At 55.8% G+C, this 20,492-nt stretch overlaps 4 pseudogenes; all 4 read left to right on the plus strand.

The window, feature by feature from the left end:
- Positions 1 to 11: 11 nt before the first annotated feature.
- LOC142868083 (uncharacterized) lies at positions 12 to 130 on the plus strand (annotated as a pseudogene).
- A 10,396-nt stretch (positions 131 to 10,526) lies between these two features.
- LOC142868084 (uncharacterized) lies at positions 10,527 to 10,645 on the plus strand (annotated as a pseudogene).
- A 3,812-nt stretch (positions 10,646 to 14,457) lies between these two features.
- On the plus strand, positions 14,458 to 14,576 carry LOC142868085 (uncharacterized; annotated as a pseudogene).
- A 3,868-nt stretch (positions 14,577 to 18,444) lies between these two features.
- On the plus strand, positions 18,445 to 18,563 carry LOC142868086 (uncharacterized; annotated as a pseudogene).
- The last annotated feature ends 1,929 nt before the right edge of the window (positions 18,564 to 20,492 follow it).

Genomic DNA, 20,492 nt, shown 5'->3' on the forward strand with positions numbered 1-20,492 from the left:
CGCCCTCCGCCGTCCACGGCCACACCACCCCGAACGCGCCCGATCCCGTCTGGTCTCGGAAGCTAAGCAGGCTCGGGCCTGGTTAGAACTTGGATGGGAGACCGCCCGGGAATACCGGGTGCCGTAGGCTTCTTCTTTTTTTTTTTGCCTCTGGTTCTGTCGCGTTTCTGGGAGTGTGGGGGCGGCCCGGGGTGGGGGTGACCCCCACCCTCAGCGCCCGCCGCGGTGCCTGGCGCCCCAGCCCGCACCGTGGGGCCTCCTCTTGTCCCGAGCCGCGACACCGCCGCCACGCGGCAGCATGCGTGGCTTCTGGACAGTCAGGTCTCAGACCAAAGGTCTGCTCTGTGGGAGCCGACACGCTGGAGGAAACCTTGAGAGTCTGAGAGGGGAGGGAGTTCCAGAAGAAGGCCAGGATGTCATTTTGAGGGAGTATGTGACCAGAACTCCTCCCGTTGCTTTTGGGGTTCTATGGGCTACACGTAGGAATCTTTGGTGGTGGCACCTGATGTTGGGGGATCCGGAGTCACACCCAGACCTGCTCCACAGGCCTCCTTTTACTTTTCTCTTCGGATTCATTTTTTTTTTTTTTTTTTGAGACAGAGTCTCGGTTTGTTGCCCAGGCTAGAGTGAGTGCCGTGGCGTCAGCCTAGCTCACAGCAACTTCAAACTCCTGGGCTCCAGTGATCCTTCTGCCTCAGCCTCCCGGGTAGCTGGGACTGCAGGCATGCGCCACCATGCCCCGCTAATTTTTTATATATATATATCAGTTGGCCAATTAATTCCTTTCTATTTATTTATTTATTTTTTTTTTTTTTTATTTTTTTTTTTTATAATTATTTTTTTTTATTTTGGCATATTATGGGGGTACAGATTTTAAGGTTTCAATAAATGCCCATTTCCCCCCCTCCCCCCAAAAGTCTGAGTCTCCATCATGACCATCCCCCAGATGGTGCACATCTCACTCACTATGTATGTATATACCCGCCCCCCTCCCCCCTCCCACCCGCCCAATACCCTATTACTGTAGCACCTATGTGTCCACTTAGGTGCTACTCACTTAATACCAGTTTGCTGGAGAATATATCTGGTGCTTGTTTTTCCATTCTTGGGATACTTCACTTAGTAGTATGGGTTCCAGCTCTAACCAGGAAAATATAAGGTGTGCTATATCACCATTGTTTCTTAGAGCTGAATAGTACTCCATGGTGTACATATACCACATTTTATTAATCCATTCTTTGATTGATGGGCACTTGGGCTGTTTCCACAGCCTTGCAATTATGAATTGTGCTGCTATAAACATTCGAGTGCAGGTGTCTTTTTTGTAGAGTGTCACTGGATCATTTGGGTAGATGCCCAGCAATGGGATTGCTGGATCAAATGGTAGATTCACTTGTATCGCTTTAAGGTATCTCCATATTGCTTTCCACAGAGGTTGAACTAGTTTGCAGTCCCACCAGCAGTGTAGGAGTGTTCCTCTCTCTCCGCAACCACGCCAGCATTTATTGTTTGGAGATTTTTTGATAAAGGCCATTCTCACTGGGGTTAAGTGATATCTCATTGTGGTTTTGATTTGCATTTCCCTGATGATTAGAGATGTTGAGCATTTCTTCATATGTTTGTTGGCCATTCTTCTGTCTTCTTTAGAAAAATTTCTGTTCAAGTCCTTTGCCCACTTTTTAATGGGGTTATTTGATTTTTTCTTCCTAATTTTCGTGAGTTCTAAGTATATTCTAGTTATCAGTCCCTTATCGGATGCATAGGATGCAAAAATTTTCTCCCATTCTGTAGGTTGTCTGTTTACTTTCATGACTATTTCTTTGGCTGTGCAGAAGCTTTGTAGTTTGATCATGTCCCATTTATTTATTTTTGTTGCTGCTGTGATTGCCTTTGGGGACTTCTTCATAAACTCTTTGCCCAGGCCGATGTCTAGGAGAGTGTTTCCAACTTTTTCCTCTAGAGTTCTAATAGTTTCATATCTTAGGTTTAAGTCTGTTATCCAGCGTGAGTTGGTTTTTGTGAGAGGTGAAAGGTGTGGGTCCTGTTTTAGCCTTCTACAGGTGGCTATCCAGTTTTCCCAGCACCATTTATTGAAGAGGGATTCTTTTCCCCAGCGTATGTTTTTGTCTGCTTTGTCAAAGATGAGACGGCTATATGAGGATGGTTTTATATCAGGATTCTCACATCTGTTCCACTGGTCAATATTCCTGTTTTTGTGCCAATACCATATTGTTTTAATTACTACAGCTTTGTAGTATAGTTTGATATCTGGCATATTAATGCCTCCCATTTTGTTTTTGTTGCCTAGAATTGCTCTTGATATTCGGGGTCTTCTTTGGTTCCATACGAAGCGTAAAATTATTTTTTCTATATCTGTGAAGAATGCTGATGGGATTTTAATAGGTATTGCATTGAATCTGTAGATCAGTTTGGGTAGTATAGACATTTTGACGATATTGAGTCTGCCGATCCATGAGCATGGTATGGATTTCCATCTGTTTACATCCTCTGCTATTTCCTTCCTCAGTGTTTCATAGTTCTCCCTGTAGAGGTCTTTTACCTCTTTGGTTAAATATATTCCTAGGTACTTTAATTTCTTTGTTGCTATTGTGAAGGGAATTGAGTCTTTGATTTGGTTCTCAATTAGATTGTTGTTGGCGTATATGAATGCCTCTGATTTCTGTGTATTAATTTTGTATCCTGAGACTTTACTAAATTCATTGATCAGTTCCAGGAGTTTCTTGGTTGAATCCTTGGGGTTTTCTAGATACAATATCATATCATCAGCAAACAGTGAAAGTTTGATCTCTTCTGCCCCTATTTGGATACCTTTGATTCCATTTTCCTGTCTGATTGCTGTAGCCAAGACTTCCAGCACTATGTTGAATAGAAGTGGAGATAGTGGGCAGCCTTGTCTGGTTCCAGTTCTAAGTGGGAATGATTTCAGTCTTTCCCCATTCAGTATGATGTTGGCTACGGGTCTGTCATATATGGCTTGTATCATTTTTAGGTATGTCCCTTCTATGCCTATTTTCTTAAGTGTTCGTATCATGAAAGGGTGTTGAATTTTGTCAAAAGCTTTTTCTGCATCTATTGAAAGAATCATGTGGTCTTTGTTTTTGCTTCTGTTGATGTGGTGAATTGCATTTATAGATTTACGTATGTTGAACCATCCCTGCATCCCTGGGATGAAGCCCACTTGGTCGTGGTGGATTAATTTTTTGATAAGTGTCTGGATTCGGTTAGCTAAGATTTTGTTGAAAATTTTTGCATCTATATTCATTAGGGATATTGGTCTGTAGTTTTCTTTTTTTGTTGCATCTTTTCCTGGTTTTGGTATCAGAGTAATATTCGCTTCATAAAAGGTGTCGGGGAGGTTTCCGTTCTTCTCGATGTTGTGGAATAGTTTCTGCAAGATAGGTACTAGTTCTTCTTTGTAAGTATGGTAAAATTCAGGTGTGAAGCCATCTGGACCGGGACTTTTCTTTTTAGGGAGATTTTTAATTGCTGTTTCTATTTCAGCTGTTGAGATTGGTCTGTTCAGGGAATCTATTTCTTCCTGGTTGAGCCTAGGGAGGCTGTGTGTTTCTAGAAATTTGTCCATTTCCTCCACATTTTCCAGTTTGTGTGCATAAAGATTTTTGTAGTATTCATAAATTGTATCTTGTATCTCTTTGGGATCAGTTGTGATATCTCCTTTTTCATTCCTGATGGAGCTTATTAGAGATTTCTCTTTTCTGCTTTTCGTTAGCTTAGCCAATGGCGTGTCAATTTTGTTTATTTTTTCAAAGAACCAACTTTTTGTTTTATTAATCTCCTGAATAGCTTTCCTGTTTTCAATTTCGTTTAGTTCTGATTTGATCTTGTTGATTTCACTTCTTCTGCTGGGTTTGGGGTTGGTCTGTTCTTCTTTTTCCAGCTCTTTGAGTCGTTTCATTAGATTGTCTATTTGTGATCTTCTTGCCTTTTGGTTATAGGCATTTATGGAGATAAACTTTCCTCTCAGAACTGCTTTAGCTGTGTCCCAGAGGAGTTGATAACTTGTCTCTCCATTGTCGTTTTCTTCATAGAAGTTTTTTATTTCCGTCTTGATTTCTTCATTTACGAAGTAATCATTTAGTAGGAGGTTGTTTAATTTCCACGTTTTTGTGTAGAAATGTGAGTTTCTGTTAGGGTTGATTTCTAGTTTTATTCCACTGTGATCTGAGAAAGTACATGGTATGATTTCTATTTTTTTAAATTTCTTGAGATTTTCTTTGTGTCCTAGGATATGGTCAATCTTAGAGAATGTCCCGTGAGCTGATGAGAAGAACGTATATTCAGTGGATTTTGGGTAGAATGTTCTGTAGATGTCTGTCAGACCCAATTGTTCTAGAGTTTTGTTTAAGTCCATTATTTCTTTATTAATTTTCTGTTTGGAGGATCTGTCTCGTGCCGTCAGTGGGGTGTTGAAATCTCCGGCGATTATGGAGTTGCTATTAATCCATTTGCTTAGCTCCAGTAAGGTTTGCTTTATGAATCTGGGTGCACCTAAGTTGGGTGCATATATATTTAAAATTGTTATCTCCTCTTGTTGGACTGTGCCCTTCACCATTATATAATGACCCTCTTTGTCTTTTACTACTTTTGTTGGTTTAAAAACTAAATCGTCTGAAATTAGAACTGCCACACCAGCCTTCTTTTGGTTTCTATTTGCTTGGAATATTGATCTCCACCCTTTTATTTTTAGTCTATGTGCATCCTTGCAGGTTAAATGTGTTTCCTGAAGACAGCATATACTTGGCCTGTATTTTCTTATCCATTCAGCCAGCCTATGTCTCTTGAGTGGAGAGTTTAAGCCATTCACATTTATTGAGAGAACTGATAGGTAAGGTAGATTACTGATCATTCTGTTGGGTTGGATGTTGTTGCTATGGTTTCTGTCTTGAGCCATTGTAATATCTGGCCTTTAATATCTTTGGGTTTTGGTTGTTTTTATATCCGTGGATTATTATTATGATGTTCCGTGCGTAACGCTGTTTTAAGTACTTCTTGTAGGGCTGGTCTTGTCTTGGTGAATTCTCTGAGCCTTTGCTTGTCTGAGAATGTTTTTATTTCTCCTTCATATATGAAGCTTAGTTTTGCAGGGAATAATATTCTAGGCTGGGCATTGTTTTGTTTCAAAAGAGTGAGAATGGGGCCCCAGTCTCTCCTTGCTTGTAAAGTCTCATTAGAGAAGTCTGATGTTATTCGAATTGGCTTTCCCTTGTATGTCACTTGCTTCTTTTGTCTTACAGCTCTTAGAAGGGCCTCTTTAGTTGATACTTTGGTCAGTCTGATGACTGCATGACGTGACGTCTTCCTGTTTGCATTGAATCTCCCAGGGGTCCTCTGGGCTTCTTGAACTTGTATATCGAGATTTTGAGCAAGGCCTGGGAAATTTTCCTCTATTATATCTTCAAAAAGCTTGTCCAGCCCTTGAGTGTTGTCTTCCTCCCCTTCGGCTAAACCTATGACCCTCACGTTAGGTTTTTTCACATAATCCCACAGCTCTTGTAGGCTTTGGTCTTTTCTCTTGTTTCTCTGCTGTATTTCTGTGACTGATTTATTTAATTGGAAGGTGTTATCTTCAAGCTCTGAGATTCTTTCTTCTGCTTGATCTACCCTGTTCTTGAGACTTTCCACAGTATTTTGTAGTTCTCTGAGTTGATTCTTCATCTCCAGGACTTCGGTTAAAGTTTTCTTCACTGTGTCAATCTCTTTGTTGAACCTTTGTTCCATTTCTTGGAGGTTTTTTGTGTTTTCTTGGTGTTGGTTATTGAGTTGTTGTTGCAGCTGGGTGAGTGTTCTTATGATCCACTTACGAAATTCCTTTTCTGTCATATTGGTTGCCTGATTTTGGTCGGTGTCCGTTTCTAGGGGGCTGGTGCTCCTCCTTGGGGGTGTGTTTTCCGTTTGGTTCTTCATATTTCCTGAGTTCTTTCGCTGATTTCTTCCCATGTCGATCAGTTGTTGTTTCTTTCCTTAGGTTATTGTTTGGGTATTCACACACCTTGTTTAGTTTCTGAGGCGTTAGGTGGTGCCTGTGGGTGAAATTGGACCACTCCCTGTATATTGAGTCAGTGGATGCCGTGGAAAGGCTGTGCAAGATGCCGCCCCTGTCAGTAGGTGGCGTTTGCTTGGAGGAACAGGCTATGGTGTTGATTTTGAGTCCTGTTATCAGCTCTCGTTCTGGGCGGAGCTGGGTTGGGTAAGCCTGCCCTCAGGCCGTTAGCAGGGGTCAAAGTTCTGTTCTCAGCTTACAGGGAAAGCTGTCAGGGCAGGGCTGGAATGGTCCCGCTCAGCCAGAAAGTCTGGAGGTGGGGGTGGGGCTGTCTGAGACCCGCAGTCTGCAGCAGGCCTCGCTTCTTTCCACCCTCCCCAACTCTGCAGCTACTCCTGGGCCTCTGCCAGCAGGCCAGACCACAAGCCACCAGGCCTCCCCGGACTGTGGTGCCGGCGGGGAGGTTCCCTGCACAGGAACGCCACCTGGGTTGGGCGCACGGCCTCCTCCTGGGAGGAGGGTTGCCCTCTAGGACGCCGATCCGCCCCTGGAGGCACACAGCCCTCAGTAGGCTGTTCGCGTATAATCCTTCTGTGCCCGGGGCAATGCTAGCCCTCGGTGCAGGGGATTTGGTCTGCAGGTCCGACCTCTGGGTCCCAGAGTTCAAACTGTATTCCCACCAGGGAGAGGATTTCCGGTCCTAATTCACCCACAGGGAGCCCAAGCTGGGTCTATGTCTCTCAGCCTCTGAGTCGGCACCGTTTTCCTGGGAACACGGTGCCAGCAGCACCTGGGAGGGCGGGCGGGGTCCCAAACGGGAAGGTCCCGTTCCCTGGAGGTGCCTCCGGCTGGTGGCTGTATTGTCTCTCTGGGCAGCCGCGGGTAGGGTCGGCGGAGGGGAGGAGGAGGCAATATGGCGCCTGCCGCGCGGCTCGGGTCCGTGCACACGGAGGTGCCCGGAGGAAGTTGGGAACCTGGTGCCACGTCTGCTACAGGCTCACCGTTGGCAAGCGGCGGCAGTCTCTGGGCTGATGTCCGCAGGTCTCTCCACCCACTGGGGAGCCCGCCAGCAGTCCCGAATGCAGGGGAGGGGAAACAGCAATTCCACCTACCCTTGCAGCTGGTCTCCGGGCTGCTCCGGTGGTCTCAGCCTCCAGTTCTCCTCCGCAGCCTCCTCCCGTGGAGTCTCCCGGGGTCTCAGGTACCCCTCCTTCCGGCCCTTGTCCGCTGTATGCTCGTCTTCTTGCTTCTTTCCTCTAGTTTCTGCTAGAATTGGTCTTTTCTGTAGAGACCCTCTGTCTGGCGGTGTTATTCGTCCGCCATCTTGCTCCGCCCCCCCCTTTCTATTTATAGTAGAGACGGGGTCTCGCTCTTGCTCAGGCTGGTTTTGAACTCCTGACCTTGAGCAATCCGCCCGCCTCGGCCTCCCAAGAGCTAGGATTACAGGCGTGAGCCACAGCGCCCGGCCGGATTCATTATTTTTAAAAAGTGTCTCTTATCTCTATTATTGCATTTTCTTTTCTCTCTCTTTTCAAGCAGATGATGGGAGTCCAAGTATTAAGGTGACATGTGTTGCCCGTGCCCCCCTCCCCCCCCCCGTGTTCTTATTCATTTACCTCTCATGTTGTTCCAGCATATTGTGGGGGCACCAATGTTAAGGTCGGGTGCGTTGCCCTCTCCCAGCCTCCCCCCTCGGGTCAGAGCTTCAAGTGCGCCCATCCCCCAGTCGGTGCGTACCCACCCCATTCCTAATGGATGTGTATGCCCATCCCCTCCCCCCACCCGCCCGACACCCACCCGAAGAAGGTGATTCCTCTGTGTCCACTTAGGTGTCCATCGGTTCGTACCCATTTGCTGGTGAGCGCGAGCACGTGGTGCTCGTGTGTCCATTCTTGGGATACTTGGCTTACTGGAACGGGTTCCAGCTCTGGCCAGGAGAACCACGAGAGGTGCCCCCTCACCGCTGCTCCTCATAGCCGAATAGCACTCCGTGGTGTCCACGCGCCACATTTTATTTACCCACTCGTGGGTCGATGGGCACTCGGGTGGCTTCCAGGTCTTTGCGATTGTGACTTGTGCCCTGACACGAACCCTAACCCTTACCCAGCCCGTCTCCTCCACGGCCCCTGCCTGACTGACTCCTTCCCGCCCGGCCTATCACCTGTCACCGTCCTCGGCCCCTGCCTGACGGGGCTCCTCCGTCGCCTGGGCCTTCCAAGGGCTTGGTGTGGACGCTGGTTCCAGGACGCCCTCCCAGGAACCCGGTAGCAGGGCGGCCGCAGCGTCTCGCGCAACCCAACCGTCCGCCGGCTGGCCGCCATCGCTAAGTGGCCTGCGGGGGACGTGCTCCCGCTGTGCCGTGGGGGCCCAGCCTGGTGTCTTCTCTGAGGCCCCGCGGCTGCCGCTCCCCGCAAGGGGATAGCCGCGGAGGTGGGGACCGCCTCCTCATGGGGACGTACACCCAGCTCTCCACGTCGGATTCCGGGGCTCTCTGTCCTGCCAGAAGGCCCAGCTGGCCTGCGGGTCCTTAGAGTGGCAAAAACATCCGAAAACTGAGATGGAGGGTCCGGTGGGTGTCTGCACTTTTGTGCTGGGCACCCCAGGGAGGCCCGGGCGCTGGCTGGACAATGCGGTCTGCTGGGCTGGGGGGGGTTTGGAGGAGCAACTGATGCCCTTTGCACTTTGGGTAGCAAGTGTCTGAGGTGTCTCTGGGCCCTGTGCCATGTGGGGGCGGGGGCGGGGGCGGGGTGGGAGGAGGAGGAGGAGGAGGAGGAGGAGGAGGAGGAGGAGGAGGAGGAGGTGGGAAGGGCCGGGGCCTGCAGTCGTGTTCCCCGGGGTGGCACAGCATGTGGCTTCTTCCACAGGCTGCTTGGCCTGGGCTCCCTGCACCTGGGCCTTTGGAGGACTGGCCCTGTGCTTGCCAACACTTCCTGCAGGGACCCAGAGCTGGGAGGTTGCATCTCTCAGCCCTGGGTCGGGCAGAGCCCCAGCGGGCCATGCCCACAACCTCTCTCAGCAGGGGTCCCCCAGAAGGCTCCTTTGGGACCAGGATTCTCTTGCGGGTGACTCTTTAAGGTCTGGCCCCTGGATGGAGGGGCACCAGGAGTAGAGGAGCAGGAAGGGGAAGGGGGTGGCCATGCGAGGGGACACTTTCAGGCCAAGTCCCAGCTTCAGTCTGATCCTCCTGGGAACCCCGGGGTGGACATCACACCTCCTGGTTGCCCCGCTCTGAGACAAGGAGCCGGGCTTCGCATTCCCACAGCAGCCAGTCGTGGGCTGAGGACACCTGGGGCGTTGGGAACTCCCTGGCTTCTCCTTGGTTTAACATCTGGAGCTGCTTGTGAATTGTGCCGCCACACACACCCGAGTGCAGGTGTCTTCTGCACAGACTGGGGCCTCGCTCTTCTGAATGCCGCTAGCTCGCGACCCACCCACGGGTGAACCTGGTCAGGGTACTTTCTCTCAGGGGCAGACTCTGATCCGGGCGGGCTACCGGTGTCTCTGTTTGCTCCTTTCTTTCTTCCACTTTGGGAAAGGCTTCCTTACTGGGTGTGGAAATCTCCTATGCCTTTCCTCGCCTATTCTGTCAGCTCTAAAATTCTCTTTCGGTTGCCACCCTCACAGATGGATTAGGAAACTCTTTGCGGTGCACTCATTAGTGAAATGACCTCAATGACGCTGGAATCCAATATCTAATCGCCGATTTTTAGCGAGTCCACACGCCAGGGTGGTTGGGGTCCAGTGCAGCCCCGGCCAGGCCCAGGCCCCTTGGACTGGGCCACAGGAGGACACAGAGGAGGGTCCCGGCCCCCACGGTAGGTAGAGGTGCGGGCAGTTCTCCAAGGGCTTGGGTGTTTTCCAGAGGGAGGAGATGGAGGGGACTGATTTCTTCAGCGCCCCACAAACCACGCCACCCCACCCCACCCATGGGACACATCCCGAGAGAGAGAGAGAGAGAGAGAGAGAGAGAGAGAGAGAGAGAGAGAGAGAGAGAGAGAGAGAGACGCCCCATACACTGGCTCCCCTCCCCCGTGCGCTGTGCCCCAGCCCTGGCCCGGGGGAATAGGCGGCCGCAGGGCCACAGGGTGGGGGGCGCAGCTGAAAGGGGTTGTGGGGGAGGGCCGCCCCTGGCTGGGGTCAAAGGGCGAGCGCCCCGCCCCTCCCGCCCGTGCGCTGGGGGTGGGGGGCGGGGAGGTGAAGGAGGCCAGGCAAGGAGAGGAAGGGGGCTTGAAGGTCTCCACCTTGGCGGGTCCAGCCGTGGAGGCGCATCTTGTGTGAGTGTGAGTGAGTGAGTGAGTGAGTGTGAGTGTGAGTGTGTGTGTATACAGAGACAGCCCCCAACCCCAGCCCGCCCCGCCTGTCACCCCCGTCCCTCGGAGCCCGCGGGACCCGGCCGGCGAACTCAACAGGCCCGACCCGGCGCGGGGCCTGGGGCGGGGGGAGGAGGCGGCGGGGAAGCGCAGAGAGGCTCGGCTTCTTGAGCGGGGCAGGGGCGCCCTCCGCCGTCCACGGCCACACCACCCCGAACGCGCCCGATCCCGTCTGGTCTCGGAAGCTAAGCAGGCTCGGGCCTGGTTAGAACTTGGATGGGAGACCGCCCGGGAATACCGGGTGCCGTAGGCTTCTTCTTTTTTTTTTTGCCTCTGGTTCTGTCGCGTTTCTGGGAGTGCGGGGGCGGCCCGGGGTGGGGGTGACCCCCACCCTCAGCGCCCGCCGCGGTGCCTGGCGCCCCAGCCCGCACCGTGGGGCCTCCTCTTGTCCCGAGCCGCGACACCGCCGCCACGCGGCAGCATGCGTGGCTTCTGGACAGTCAGGTCTCAGACCAAAGGTCTGCTCTGTGGGAGCCGACACGCTGGAGGAAACCTTGAGAGTCTGAGAGGGGAGGGAGTTCCAGAAGAAGGCCAGGATGTCATTTTGAGGGAGTATGTGACCAGAACTCCTCCCGTTGCTTTTGGGGTTCTATGGGCTACACGTAGGAATCTTTGGTGGTGGCACCTGATGTTGGGGGATCCGGAGTCACACCCAGACCTGCTCCACAGGCCTCCTTTTACTTTTCTCTTCGGATTCATTTTTTTTTTTTTTTTTTGAGACAGAGTCTCGGTTTGTTGCCCAGGCTAGAGTGAGTGCCGTGGCGTCAGCCTAGCTCACAGCAACTTCAAACTCCTGGGCTCCAGTGATCCTTCTGCCTCAGCCTCCCGGGTAGCTGGGACTGCAGGCATGCGCCACCATGCCCCGCTAATTTTTTATATATATATATCAGTTGGCCAATTAATTCCTTTCTATTTATAGTAGAGACGGGGTCTCGCTCTTGCTCAGGCTGGTTTTGAACTCCTGACCTTGAGCAATCCGCCCGCCTCGGCCTCCCAAGAGCTAGGATTACAGGCGTGAGCCACAGCGCCCGGCCGGATTCATTATTTTTAAAAAGTGTCTCTTATCTCTATTATTGCATTTTCTTTTCTCTCTCTTTTCAAGCAGATGATGGGAGTCCAAGTATTAAGGTGACATGTGTTGCCCGTGCCCCCCTCCCCCCCCCCCCCGTGTTCTTATTCATTTACCTCTCATGTTGTTCCAGCATATTGTGGGGGCACCAATGTTAAGGTCGGGTGCGTTGCCCTCTCCCAGCCTCCCCCCTCGGGTCAGAGCTTCAAGTGCGCCCATCCCCCAGTCGGTGCGTACCCACCCCATTCCTAATGGATGTGTATGCCCATCCCCTCCCCCCACCCGCCCGACACCCACCCGAAGAAGGTGATTCCTCTGTGTCCACTTAGGTGTCCATCGGTTCGTACCCATTTGCTGGTGAGCGCGAGCACGTGGTGCTCGTGTGTCCATTCTTGGGATACTTGGCTTACTGGAACGGGTTCCAGCTCTGGCCAGGAGAACCACGAGAGGTGCCCCCTCACCGCTGCTCCTCATAGCCGAATAGCACTCCGTGGTGTCCACGCGCCACATTTTATTTACCCACTCGTGGGTCGATGGGCACTCGGGTGGCTTCCAGGTCTTTGCGATTGTGACTTGTGCCCTGACACGAACCCTAACCCTTACCCAGCCCGTCTCCTCCACGGCCCCTGCCTGACTGACTCCTTCCCGCCCGGCCTATCACCTGTCACCGTCCTCGGCCCCTGCCTGACGGGGCTCCTCCGTCGCCTGGGCCTTCCAAGGGCTTGGTGTGGACGCTGGTTCCAGGACGCCCTCCCAGGAACCCGGTAGCAGGGCGGCCGCAGCGTCTCGCGCAACCCAACCGTCCGCCGGCTGGCCGCCATCGCTAAGTGGCCTGCGGGGGACGTGCTCCCGCTGTGCCGTGGGGGCCCAGCCTGGTGTCTTCTCTGAGGCCCCGCGGCTGCCGCTCCCCGCAAGGGGATAGCCGCGGAGGTGGGGACCGCCTCCTCATGGGGACGTACACCCAGCTCTCCACGTCGGATTCCGGGGCTCTCTGTCCTGCCAGAAGGCCCAGCTGGCCTGCGGGTCCTTAGAGTGGCAAAAACATCCGAAAACTGAGATGGAGGGTCCGGTGGGTGTCTGCACTTTTGTGCTGGGCACCCCAGGGAGGCCCGGGCGCTGGCTGGACAATGCGGTCTGCTGGGCTGGGGGGGGTTTGGAGGAGCAACTGATGCCCTTTGCACTTTGGGTAGCAAGTGTCTGAGGTGTCTCTGGGCCCTGTGCCATGTGGGGGCGGGGGCGGGGGCGGGGTGGGAGGAGGAGGAGGAGGAGGAGGAGGAGGAGGAGGAGGAGGAGGTGGGAAGGGCCGGGGCCTGCAGTCGTGTTCCCCGGGGTGGCACAGCATGTGGCTTCTTCCACAGGCTGCTTGGCCTGGGCTCCCTGCACCTGGGCCTTTGGAGGACTGGCCCTGTGCTTGCCAACACTTCCTGCAGGGACCCAGAGCTGGGAGGTTGCATCTCTCAGCCCTGGGTCGGGCAGAGCCCCAGCGGGCCATGCCCACAACCTCTCTCAGCAGGGGTCCCCCAGAAGGCTCCTTTGGGACCAGGATTCTCTTGCGGGTGACTCTTTAAGGTCTGGCCCCTGGATGGAGGGGCACCAGGAGTAGAGGAGCAGGAAGGGGAAGGGGGTGGCCATGCGAGGGGACACTTTCAGGCCAAGTCCCAGCTTCAGTCTGATCCTCCTGGGAACCCCGGGGTGGACATCACACCTCCTGGTTGCCCCGCTCTGAGACAAGGAGCCGGGCTTCGCATTCCCACAGCAGCCAGTCGTGGGCTGAGGACACCTGGGGCGTTGGGAACTCCCTGGCTTCTCCTTGGTTTAACATCTGGAGCTGCTTGTGAATTGTGCCGCCACACACACCCGAGTGCAGGTGTCTTCTGCACAGACTGGGGCCTCGCTCTTCTGAATGCCGCTAGCTCGCGACCCACCCACGGGTGAACCTGGTCAGGGTACTTTCTCTCAGGGGCAGACTCTGATCCGGGCGGGCTACCGGTGTCTCTGTTTGCTCCTTTCTTTCTTCCACTTTGGGAAAGGCTTCCTTACTGGGTGTGGAAATCTCCTATGCCTTTCCTCGCCTATTCTGTCAGCTCTAAAATTCTCTTTCGGTTGCCACCCTCACAGATGGATTAGGAAACTCTTTGCGGTGCACTCATTAGTGAAATGACCTCAATGACGCTGGAATCCAATATCTAATCGCCGATTTTTAGCGAGTCCACACGCCAGGGTGGTTGGGGTCCAGTGCAGCCCCGGCCAGGCCCAGGCCCCTTGGACTGGGCCACAGGAGGACACAGAGGAGGGTCCCGGCCCCCACGGTAGGTAGAGGTGCGGGCAGTTCTCCAAGGGCTTGGGTGTTTTCCAGAGGGAGGAGATGGAGGGGACTGATTTCTTCAGCGCCCCACAAACCACGCCACCCCACCCCACCCATGGGACACATCCCGAGAGAGAGAGAGAGAGAGAGAGAGAGAGAGAGAGAGAGAGAGAGAGAGAGAGAGAGAGAGAGAGACGCCCCATACACTGGCTCCCCTCCCCCGTGCGCTGTGCCCCAGCCCTGGCCCGGGGGAATAGGCGGCCGCAGGGCCACAGGGTGGGGGGCGCAGCTGAAAGGGGTTGTGGGGGAGGGCCGCCCCTGGCTGGGGTCAAAGGGCGAGCGCCCCGCCCCTCCCGCCCGTGCGCTTGGGGTGGGGGGCGGGGAGGTGAAGGAGGCCAGGCAAGGAGAGGAAGGGGGCTTGAAGGTCTCCACCTTGGCGGGTCCAGCCGTGGAGGCGCATCTTGTGTGAGTGTGAGTGAGTGAGTGAGTGTGAGTGTGAGTGTGTGTGTATACAGAGACAGCCCCCAACCCCAGCCCGCCCCGCCTGTCACCCCCGTCCCTCGGAGCCCGCGGGACCCGGCCGGCGAACTCAACAGGCCCGACCCGGCGCGGGGCCTGGGGCGGGGGGAGGAGGCGGCGGGGAAGCGCAGAGAGGCTCGGCTTCTTGAGCGGGGCAGGGGCGCCCTCCGCCGTCCACGGCCACACCACCCCGAACGCGCCCGATCCCGTCTGGTCTCGGAAGCTAAGCAGGCTCGGGCCTGGTTAGAACTTGGATGGGAGACCGCCCGGGAATACCGGGTGCCGTAGGCTTCTTCTTTTTTTTTTTGCCTCTGGTTCTGTCGCGTTTCTGGGAGTGCGGGGGCGGCCCGGGGTGGGGGTGACCCCCACCCTCAGCGCCCGCCGCGGTGCCTGGCGCCCCAGCCCGCACCGTGGGGCCTCCTCTTGTCCCGAGCCGCGACACCGCCGCCACGCGGCAGCATGCGTGGCTTCTGGACAGTCAGGTCTCAGACCAAAGGTCTGCTCTGTGGGAGCCGACACGCTGGAGGAAACCTTGAGAGTCTGAGAGGGGAGGGAGTTCCAGAAGAAGGCCAGGATGTCATTTTGAGGGAGTATGTGACCAGAACTCCTCCCGTTGCTTTTGGGGTTCTATGGGCTACACGTAGGAATCTTTGGTGGTGGCACCTGATGTTGGGGGATCCGGAGTCACACCCAGACCTGCTCCACAGGCCTCCTTTTACTTTTCTCTTCGGATTCATTTTTTTTTTTTTTTTTTGAGACAGAGTCTCGGTTTGTTGCCCAGGCTAGAGTGAGTGCCGTGGCGTCAGCCTAGCTCACAGCAACTTCAAACTCCTGGGCTCCAGTGATCCTTCTGCCTCAGCCTCCCGGGTAGCTGGGACTGCAGGCATGCGCCACCATGCCCCGCTAATTTTTTATATATATATATCAGTTGGCCAATTAATTCCTTTCTATTTATAGTAGAGACGGGGTCTCGCTCTTGCTCAGGCTGGTTTTGAACTCCTGACCTTGAGCAATCCGCCCGCCTCGGCCTCCCAAGAGCTAGGATTACAGGCGTGAGCCACAGCGCCCGGCCGGATTCATTATTTTTAAAAAGTGTCTCTTATCTCTATTATTGCATTTTCTTTTCTCTCTCTTTTCAAGCAGATGATGGGAGTCCAAGTATTAAGGTGACATGTGTTGCCCGTGCCCCCCTCCCCCCCCCCCGTGTTCTTATTCATTTACCTCTCATGTTGTTCCAGCATATTGTGGGGGCACCAATGTTAAGGTCGGGTGCGTTGCCCTCTCCCAGCCTCCCCCCTCGGGTCAGAGCTTCAAGTGCGCCCATCCCCCAGTCGGTGCGTACCCACCCCATTCCTAATGGATGTGTATGCCCATCCCCTCCCCCCACCCGCCCGACACCCACCCGAAGAAGGTGATTCCTCTGTGTCCACTTAGGTGTCCATCGGTTCGTACCCATTTGCTGGTGAGCGCGAGCACGTGGTGCTCGTGTGTCCATTCTTGGGATACTTGGCTTACTGGAACGGGTTCCAGCTCTGGCCAGGAGAACCACGAGAGGTGCCCCCTCACCGCTGCTCCTCATAGCCGAATAGCACTCCGTGGTGTCCACGCGCCACATTTTATTTACCCACTCGTGGGTCGATGGGCACTCGGGTGGCTTCCAGGTCTTTGCGATTGTGACTTGTGCCCTGACACGAACCCTAACCCTTACCCAGCCCGTCTCCTCCACGGCCCCTGCCTGACTGACTCCTTCCCGCCCGGCCTATCACCTGTCACCGTCCTCTGCCCCTGCCTGACACGCTCCTCCCCGCCCGGGCCGTCACCGTCCTCGGCCCCTGCCTGACGGGGCTCCTCCGTCGCCTGGGCCTTCCAAGGGCTTGGTGTGGACGCTGGTTCCAGGACGCCCTCCCAGGAACCCGGTAGCAGGGCGGCCGCAGCGTCTCGCGCAACCCAACCGTCCGCCGGCTGGCCGCCATCGCTAAGTGGCCTGCGGGGGACGTGCTCCCGCTGTGCCGTGGGGGCCCAGCCTGGTGTCTTCTCTGAGGCCCCGCGGCTGCCGCTCCCCGCAAGGGGATAGCCGCGGAGGTGGGGACCGCCTCCTCATGGGGACGTACACCCAGCTCTCCACGTCGGATTCCGGGGCTCTCTGTCCTGCCAGAAGGCCCAGCTGGCCTGCGGGTCCTTAGAGTGGCAAAAACATCCGAAAACTGAGATGGAGGGTCCGGTGGGTGTCTGCACTTTTGTGCTGGGCACCCCAGGGAGGCCCGGGCGCTGGCTGGACAATGCGGTCTGCTGGGCTGGGGGGGGTTTGGAGGAGCAACTGATGCCCTTTGCACTTTGGGTAGCAAGTGTCTGAGGTGTCTCTGGGCCCTGTGCCATGTGGGGGCGGGGGCGGGGGCGGGGTGGGAGGAGGAGGAGGAGGAGGAGGAGGAGGAGGAGGAGGAGGAGGAGGTGGGAAGGGCCGGGGCCTGCAGTCGTGTTCCCCGGGGTGGCACAGCATGTGGCTTCTTCCACAGGCTGCTTGGCCTGGGCTCCCTGCACCTGGGCCTTTGGAGGACTGGCCCTGTGCTTGCCAACACTTCCTGCAGGGACCCAGAGCTGGGAGGTTGCATCTCTCAGCCCTGGGTCGGGCAGAGCCCCAGCGGGCCATGCCCACAACCTCTCTCAGCAGGGGTCCCCCAGAAGGCTCCTTTGGGACCAGGATTCTCTTGCGGGTGACTCTTTAAGGTCTGGCCCCTGGATGGAGGGGCACCAGGAGTAGAGGAGCAGGAAGGGGAAGGGGGTGGCCATGCGAGGGGACACTTTCAGGCCAAGTCCCAGCTTCAGTCTGATCCTCCTGGGAACCCCGGGGTGGACATCACACCTCCTGGTTGCCCCGCTCTGAGACAAGGAGCCGGGCTTCGCATTCCCACAGCAGCCAGTCGTGGGCTGAGGACACCTGGGGCGTTGGGAACTCCCTGGCTTCTCCTTGGTTTAACATCTGGAGCTGCTTGTGAATTGTGCCGCCACACACACCCGAGTGCAGGTGTCTTCTGCACAGACTGGGGCCTCGCTCTTCTGAATGCCGCTAGCTCGCGACCCACCCACGGGTGAACCTGGTCAGGGTACTTTCTCTCAGGGGCAGACTCTGATCCGGGCGGGCTACCGGTGTCTCTGTTTGCTCCTTTCTTTCTTCCACTTTGGGAAAGGCTTCCTTACTGGGTGTGGAAATCTCCTATGCCTTTCCTCGCCTATTCTGTCAGCTCTAAAATTCTCTTTCGGTTGCCACCCTCACAGATGGATTAGGAAACTCTTTGCGGTGCACTCATTAGTGAAATGACCTCAATGACGCTGGAATCCAATATCTAATCGCCGATTTTTAGCGAGTCCACACGCCAGGGTGGTTGGGGTCCAGTGCAGCCCCGGCCAGGCCCAGGCCCCTTGGACTGGGCCACAGGAGGACACAGAGGAGGGTCCCGGCCCCCACGGTAGGTAGAGGTGCGGGCAGTTCTCCAAGGGCTTGGGTGTTTTCCAGAGGGAGGAGATGGAGGGGACTGATTTCTTCAGCGCCCCACAAACCACGCCACCCCACCCCACCCATGGGACACATCCCGAGAGAGAGAGAGAGAGAGAGAGAGAGAGAGAGAGAGAGAGAGAGAGAGAGAGAGAGAGAGAGAGAGAGAGAGACGCCCCATACACTGGCTCCCCTCCCCCGTGCGCTGTGCCCCAGCCCTGGCCCGGGGGAATAGGCGGCCGCAGGGCCACAGGGTGGGGGGCGCAGCTGAAAGGGGTTGTGGGGGAGGGCCGCCCCTGGCTGGGGTCAAAGGGCGAGCGCCCCGCCCCTCCCGCCCGTGCGCTTGGGGTGGGGGGCGGGGAGGTGAAGGAGGCCAGGCAAGGAGAGGAAGGGGGCTTGAAGGTCTCCACCTTGGCGGGTCCAGCCGTGGAGGCGCATCTTGTGTGAGTGTGAGTGAGTGAGTGAGTGTGAGTGTGAGTGTGTGTGTATACAGAGACAGCCCCCAACCCCAGCCCGCCCCGCCTGTCACCCCCGTCCCTCGGAGCCCGCGGGACCCGGCCGGCGAACTCAACAGGCCCGACCCGGCGCGGGGCCTGGGGCGGGGGGAGGAGGCGGCGGGGAAGCGCAGAGAGGCTCGGCTTCTTGAGCGGGGCAGGGGCGCCCTCCGCCGTCCACGGCCACACCACCCCGAACGCGCCCGATCCCGTCTGGTCTCGGAAGCTAAGCAGGCTCGGGCCTGGTTAGAACTTGGATGGGAGACCGCCCGGGAATACCGGGTGCCGTAGGCTTCTTCTTTTTTTTTTTGCCTCTGGTTCTGTCGCGTTTCTGGGAGTGCGGGGGCGGCCCGGGGTGGGGGTGACCCCCACCCTCAGCGCCCGCCGCGGTGCCTGGCGCCCCAGCCCGCACCGTGGGGCCTCCTCTTGTCCCGAGCCGCGACACCGCCGCCACGCGGCAGCATGCGTGGCTTCTGGACAGTCAGGTCTCAGACCAAAGGTCTGCTCTGTGGGAGCCGACACGCTGGAGGAAACCTTGAGAGTCTGAGAGGGGAGGGAGTTCCAGAAGAAGGCCAGGATGTCATTTTGAGGGAGTATGTGACCAGAACTCCTCCCGTTGCTTTTGGGGTTCTATGGGCTACACGTAGGAATCTTTGGTGGTGGCACCTGATGTTGGGGGATCCGGAGTCACACCCAGACCTGCTCCACAGGCCTCCTTTTACTTTTCTCTTCGGATTCATTTTTTTTTTTTTTTTTTGAGACAGAGTCTCGGTTTGTTGCCCAGGCTAGAGTGAGTGCCGTGGCGTCAGCCTAGCTCACAGCAACTTCAAACTCCTGGGCTCCAGTGATCCTTCTGCCTCAGCCTCCCGGGTAGCTGGGACTGCAGGCATGCGCCACCATGCCCCGCTAATTTTTTATATATATATATCAGTTGGCCAATTAATTCCTTTCTATTTATAGTAGAGACGGGGTCTCGCTCTTGCTCAGGCTGGTTTTGAACTCCTGACCTTGAGCAATCCGCCCGCCTCGGCCTCCCAAGAGCTAGGATTACAGGCGTGAGCCACAGCGCCCGGCCGGATTCATTATTTTTAAAAAGTGTCTCTTATCTCTATTATTGCATTTTCTTTTCTCTCTCTTTTCAAGCAGATGATGGGAGTCCAAGTATTAAGGTGACATGTGTTGCCCGTGCCCCCCTCCCCCCCCCCCCGTGTTCTTATTCATTTACCTCTCATGTTGTTCCAGCATATTGTGGGGGCACCAATGTTAAGGTCGGGTGCGTTGCCCTCTCCCAGCCTCCCCCCTCGGGTCAGAGCTTCAAGTGCGCCCATCCCCCAGTCGGTGCGTACCCACCCCATTCCTAATGGATGTGTATGCCCATCCCCTCCCCCCACCCGCCCGACACCCACCCGAAGAAGGTGATTCCTCTGTGTCCACTTAGGTGTCCATCGGTTCGTACCCATTTGCTGGTGAGCGCGAGCACGTGGTGCTCGTGTGTCCATTCTTGGGATACTTGGCTTACTGGAACGGGTTCCAGCTCTGGCCAGGAGAACCACGAGAGGTGCCCCCTCACCGCTGCTCCTCATAGCCGAATAGCACTCCGTGGTGTCCACGCGCCACATTTTATTTACCCACTCGTGGGTCGATGGGCACTCGGGTGGCTTCCAGGTCTTTGCGATTGTGACTTGTGCCCTGACACGAACCCTAACCCTTACCCAGCCCGTCTCCTCCACGGCCCCTGCCTGACTGACTCCTTCCCGCCCGGCCTATCACCTGTCACCGTCCTCTGCCCCTGCCTGACACGCTCCTCCCCGCCCGGGCCGTCACCGTCCTCGGCCCCTGCCTGACGGGGCTCCTCCGTCGCCTGGGCCTTCCAAGGGCTTGGTGTGGACGCTGGTTCCAGGACGCCCTCCCAGGAACCCGGTAGCAGGGCGGCCGCAGCGTCTCGCGCAACCCAACCGTCCGCCGGCTGGCCGCCATCGCTAAGTGGCCTGCGGGGGACGTGCTCCCGCTGTGCCGTGGGGGCCCAGCCTGGTGTCTTCTCTGAGGCCCCGCGGCTGCCGCTCCCCGCAAGGGGATAGCCGCGGAGGTGGGGACCGCCTCCTCATGGGGACGTACACCCAGCTCTCCACGTCGGATTCCGGGGCTCTCTGTCCTGCCAGAAGGCCCAGCTGGCCTGCGGGTCCTTAGAGTGGCAAAAACATCCGAAAACTGAGATGGAGGGTC

This window comes from Microcebus murinus, unplaced genomic scaffold (genome assembly GCF_040939455.1).
Source record: "Microcebus murinus isolate Inina unplaced genomic scaffold, M.murinus_Inina_mat1.0 scaf026_hap2_Mmur4.0, whole genome shotgun sequence".
NCBI lineage: Eukaryota > Metazoa > Chordata > Mammalia > Primates > Cheirogaleidae > Microcebus > Microcebus murinus.